This window comes from Chamaea fasciata, unplaced genomic scaffold (genome assembly GCF_029207755.1).
Source record: "Chamaea fasciata isolate MVZ Bird 193981 ecotype frontalis unplaced genomic scaffold, bChaFas1.0.hap1 SCAF_34, whole genome shotgun sequence".
NCBI lineage: Eukaryota > Metazoa > Chordata > Aves > Passeriformes > Sylviidae > Chamaea > Chamaea fasciata.
In genome coordinates this window covers 1,007,501-1,013,301 of record NW_027094119.1, presented here as the reverse complement: position 1 = coordinate 1,013,301, position 5,801 = coordinate 1,007,501, and the positions used below count along the sequence as shown (strand labels likewise).

General features: G+C 50.0%; 1 long non-coding RNA gene across 1 annotated transcript in view; it reads right to left on the bottom strand.

Annotated features, from left to right (window-relative positions):
• Window positions 1-947: 947 nt before the first annotated feature.
• LOC136303449 (uncharacterized) overlaps window positions 948-5,801 on the bottom strand; it is an 8,717-nt gene continuing 3,863 nt past the window's right edge. The window contains exon 2 of the long non-coding RNA XR_010724224.1: window positions 948-1,402. This is a non-coding gene — a long non-coding RNA (uncharacterized lncRNA). The remainder of the gene's footprint in view (window positions 1,403-5,801) is intronic.

The following is a 5,801-nucleotide window of genomic DNA, read 5'->3' as shown; positions in this document are numbered from 1 at the left end:
AGGTCTACCCCAGGGCATTCGGCAGCCAGGGACCAAGTCCTGCCGCGGACAACAGGTCTACCCGGGGACCAAGTCCTGCCGCGGACAACAGGTCTACCCAGGGACCATGTTCTGCCGCGGACAGCAGGTCTACCCCGGGGCAGTCGGCAGCCAGGGACCAAGTCCTGCCGCGGACAACAGGTCTACCCAGGGACCATGTCCTGCCGCGGACAGCAGGTCTACCCCGGGGCATTCAGCAGCCAGGGACCAAGTCCTGCCGCGGACAACAGGTCTACCCAGGGACCATGTCCTGCCGCGGACAGCAGGTCTACCCCGGGGCATTCAGCAGCCAGGGACCAAGTCCGGTTGCGGACAAGAGGCCTACCCAGGCCTTCGCCAGCCAGTGACCAAGTCCGCCGGCGGACAACTGGTCTACCTAGGCTTCGCAAGTCCCGCGCGGGGGAACGGGCGCACCCTGGATTCGCCAGCCGGTCTAGCCTTCCGGCCCCGTTGCCCGGTGACCAAGTCCGACGGGGGGACCCGCTCTAGCCGGCACCCGCCCGGCAGGGCGGCGCCCCGACACCGCGCCGGAACGCCGCGCGCGCCCCCTCTCGGCGTTCCAAGGGATGCCGAGCGCCTCTGCGCTGCCCGGCCCGCAGGCCCGCCTCCGCACACCAGGTCTGCCTCTGCCCGGGCATGCGCCTGGCCGAGGGACGCCCGCCGCCGCCGCTGCCCTTTGCACGGCCAAGCCCCCGCCCCGCGTATCGGGCCCGGGACCCGCGCGGAGGGAAGTCGAGGCCGGGCCGCGCCGGCGCGGGTGCCCGCGCGCCCGCCGCCACCAGGGCCCCCTCGTCGGCCCCGGCCCGCCGAGAGAGGCCCTCGGGAAAGGAAGGGAGGGAGGGAGGGAGGAAGGAAGGCGCCGCGCGCCCGCACCGCCGGAGCGGCGGGGCCGGCCGGCACGCCGAGCGACAAAAGCTTGTGTCGAGGGCTGATTCTCAATAGATCGCAGCGAGGGAGCTGCTCTGCTACGTACGAAACCCAGACCCAGAATCAGGTCGTCTACGAATGATTTAGCGCCGGGTGCCCCACGATCATGCGGTACGCGATGGGGGAGATGCGGCGCCGCATCCGTCCGCCCCTCCGGGTCCCAACCACGAGCGGCGCTCCGCACCGGGCCCGCCCGCGGACGGGCGGGCGGCCGGCTATCGCGAGCCCACCGCGGCGCCGGTGGCGCTGCGGTATCGCTACGTCTAGGCGGGATTCTGACTTAGAGGCGTTCAGTCATAAGCCCGCAGATGGTAGCCTCGCGCCAGTGGCTCCTCAGCCAAGCGCACGCACCAGGGGTCTGAACCTGCGGTTCCTCTCGTACTGAGCAGGATTACTATTGCAACAACACATCATCAGTAGGGTAAAACTAACCTGTCTCACTGTTATAAATGGGCAGGAGACACAGTTTCCTCCTTTAAATGCCTTTATTAATCAACAGGGTCTCGAGGGGTGGCCTACGCCGCTGCTGCTCCCTTTCGTCCACACCACTGAGGAGGAGGTGCAATCCACTTTGCTGCTGGTGCTGCAGAGTGGGAGTTCTCGCCTCGCGGGGATTCCAAAGAACTCTCCTGGGTCATGGAGTCCAGGGGTGTCTTGCTCTTTAAGTACTTTGGAAGTTATGGCGAGGTACAAAAACTTATGAAAACCCTCGGCATAAATACCCTTGTGTATGCTTAGTCCAGTGCTGTCTTTGGCAGATTGAAACTTTGAGCTGGCTCGTTTTGGCTAGGGGTTCTTGGTGTTGATATGGTCCCATCATGCAGCTGGGCTCTTCTAATTACCGTAAGGGTGGCAGCAGCAGCCTGACTGACAGGCCGGTTGTCAGCAGGAAGTAGGAAGAGGATCCGACAGGAAGTGGAGCAAGCAGGGCACAAGCCGATGGGACAGGCTGGGTGCAGGCAGGCAAAGCAGCAGCAGAGATGGAGAGTGGTGATGCCAGGGAGTAGTGATGCCAGGGAGCAGCAACAGCTTGACTTGATGGAAAAGCTAAGTGGGATTTTTGGGGTAGGGGATACAGAGTGGACAAAACTGCCAAACAGCATTATAACTTTTGAACAAAACATTACAACTCTATAACCAACAACTTATAACTTAATCACCATTCTTATTTATCACAATCCCCCCTCTATTTCTTTGATCGGGCTTTGCCCGCATCAACCTCTATCGCTCTTTATTTCCTGGGAGTACTCTCTTATTCACGACTAATTCTTTCAATAAGATCAATAAACAAATTTTTGCTGAGGGGTTCATTAATCTCATCCTCTTTCTTAACCACAGGTTTTTCTTTAATAAGATTGGCAACTTCGTTTAAATGATTTAATTCTTCAAAGCAAACCCATTCTTTGATAGGGCATTCCCCAGCAAGGCGCTGCCTAAAGTTTGCAGTATTTTTGGCGACCCAATACTGCTTTCCATCCTCTTCACAGGTGGAGAGCTTTCTTATATCAAAACAGGTAGGGTTAACGTGGGTATGGGGACTCTTATCCAGGATTGCGGGCTTTCACCGTCGTGAATGGGCTTATAGCACTTGGTACATGCTACTTCGGCTAGTCTGACTGCTAGCAAAGTCACTATCAGCCTTCCCAAGAGTCCGGTACGAACCGACTTGATTCCGCCCGGTCTTGCCTCTTGGGTTGAAGAATTCCTGAGTGTCACCTGTAGAGATCCCTCCAGTCCACTTTTACCCACCCCTACTTTCTCAAATTTAGTTCTTTCTAGGTAATGCCCTATGAAAGATTGGCTGCTATTCTGGTTTCTGACTACCATGATGATTCGGTTTTGTGGTGTTTGTTTTTTTTTTTTTTTTTTTTTTTTTTTTTTTAAACACTTAGGAGTAGCACTTTAATCAACACCAAAGAACTTTTCAGCTACTAAATTTTACAGCAACACTAAAAAAAAAACATTCCAACTGCTACACTGGGGATGAAAAACCCTTTTAAATAGAACCTTTATAATAACAAAATGTTTGGTGCTCAGTAACAGTTTTCCTCTAGTCTCTGATTCGTTAATGAGTTCCAGTTTTCTTTCTTAGAGTCATTTTGAGCGTGCTTGGGTCTCTGGTTATAGTCCACTCAGATGATTTGGAAGTGGTGGTGGGATTTGTGTCAGGAGGATTGTCTGGGGGCGGTAGAGATCCTTTGACTCGGGTGAAATGGGTCCAGCCTTTTTCTTTTGTCCTTACTGCAGTGTGGGTGGTTAGCAAAACTTGGAAAGGACCCTCAAATTTAGGAGTTAGTGGAGCGTTGGTCCATGATTTTATTAGAACCCAGTCCCCTGGTTTGAATGGATGTAAATCTGCGTCTAAGGGAGAGGCTTGAGGAAGATGCCCTCTTTTTCTGAGATCAGCCAATGTGTTGCTAATTGTTTTTATATATTTTTGAGCTTCTGATTCCCCGTCTATGTAATCTCCAGCGCTGTAGGGAGTTAACAAGAAGGGGAGTCCAAACATCATCTCATAGGGTGAAACTCCAACATCAGATCTGGGGCGGACCCGGATCCTTAAAAGTGCTAGAGGCAAGCACTTTAGCCAATTCATGCCTGTCTCTGTTATTAATTTGGTTAACACATTTTTGAGGGTCTTATTCATCCTCTCGACCCTTCCCGAACTCTGGGGATGCCAAGGGGTATGTAGTCTCCACCTAATTCCTAGTGCCTGGATGATATCCTGTTATGTTCGCCTCCAGTGCCTTCAACTACAGCATAGCCTGAAATTCTTTTCCTTTCAACCACTCTGGAGGATCCATCACTGAACAATACTCTTCCATTTGACAGGGGAGTGTCTTCCAGGTCTTCCCTCATTTTAGTCTGTAAGTCAATGACTTCTAAGCAATCATGCTCAAGTTTGGCTGCTGGTTCCCCCGAGAGGAATTGGGCCGGGTTCAAAATTTTTGAAGTAGTTAGCTCTATATTTTCTGCAGTAGTGAGTACTACTTCATATTTTAATATTCTGGAATCAGTCAGCCACTGTTGGGCTTTTTGACTTAAAACAGTTCGTAAGTCATGTGGGGTGTGTATTAAGATTTTCCCTTGCAAGGTTAGCTTTTGTGCATCCTCGAGGAGGATTGCAGTGGCCGCTATGGCTTGGAGGCAAGCTGGCCATCCTCTGGCTACTGGGTCCAGGATTTTGGAGAGATAGGCTATGGGTTTTCTTTGGCTTGCCCACTCTTGGGTAAGTACTCCGTACGCAACCCCTTCTTCTGTATTGATGAATAGATCAAATGTCTTTCTGGGGTCAGGAAGGCCTAATACAGGTGCTGTGGATAATTTAGTTTTCAAATCTTCCAATTGCTTTTCATCTTCTATTGTCCATTTAACTGGTTCGGGTTGCACTAGCTTTTCATATAAAAATTTAACACTCTGGGAGTACCTATCAACCCACAATCGACAGTAGCCAAATAACCCTAACAGTTTCCTTATATCCCTTTTGGTGACTGGTGCCGGAATAGACAGTAAACCTGAGATTCTTTCCGGGCTTAGTTTCTTACACCCCTTTTTGATTAAATGTCCGAGATAAATGACTTGAGACTCCACAAACTGTAGTTTCTCTTTTGAGACTTTGAGGCCTTTTTCTCCTAAGAAATTTAGGAGGTTTATGCTAGTATGTCTGACTTCACTCTGCTCTTTTCCTGAAATCAAAAGGTCATCCACATATTGTAAAATTTGGGTGTCATTTTCAGGAATAAACTGGTTCAATAATTCCTCTAAAGCCTGCCCAAACAGATTTGGACTCTCAGTGAAGCCTTGTGGGAGGCGAGTCCATCTCAGTTGTTGCTTTCTGTGGGTCTCAGGACATTCCCATTCAAACGCGAACCAGTCACAACTCTCTTTGGCTAAGGGACAGGACCAAAAAGCATCTTTTAAATCAATTACGGTGAACCATGCATGATCCGTATGGACTTTATTCAATAGAGTATGTGGGTTAGATACCACTGGGTGATTGGTGACGGTTCTCTTATTGATTTCCCTCAAGTCCTGGACTAGTCTGTATTTGTTCTCTCCCTTTTTAACAGCAAGGATGGGCGTATTATGAGGGGACATGCAGGGCTCCAAAATTCCTGCAGCTAATAGATTAGTTATGATTGGAGCCAATCCCTTCCTTCCCTCTGCTGAGATGGGGTACTGCTTTATCCTGACTGGTGACATTCTTCCTTGCATTTTGATTTCTATAGGGGCAATGTTCAAATATCCATACCTCCCCTCTTCTGCCCACACATCTGGCTTTATTTCATCTAGGTCTTTGGTTGTCAACTTCATCATTTGTACTACCATCTTTCCTTCTCTAGGAATAATTCCTACTTTCAATCTCACTTGTAAGTCACGTCCGAGTAGGTTACTATCAATATTTGGCAAGTAAATAAGGTTTGTGACACATTTTCTTGAGTTTCCTCTGATCTCTACACCTTCAACTATAGAGGCTTTAAAGGGTTTTCCTTCTGCCCCTAAAACATCACAGGTCTTTTTTCCTATCATCAGTCCAGTTGGGAGCTGTTTAATACTAGATTTTTCTGCTCCTGTATCTACTAAGAACTCAATTTCTTCATGGTGGGGACCTATCTCTAACTTTACAATGGGCTCTTCCTGGTGTTCTCTTAGGTCCCCTAGCGCAAAGAGCCCATGACACCCCTAGTCTTCTTTAGTCTCTCCTCTCAACAATTTCTCTAGTGCCTCTTGTTCTTTCGCTATTCTCTCATCAAAAATCATCTTCTTACAATCCCTCTTTATATGCCCTTCCTCACCACAATAGTAACAGGATCTAGTTTCTCCCGGTCTCTGGG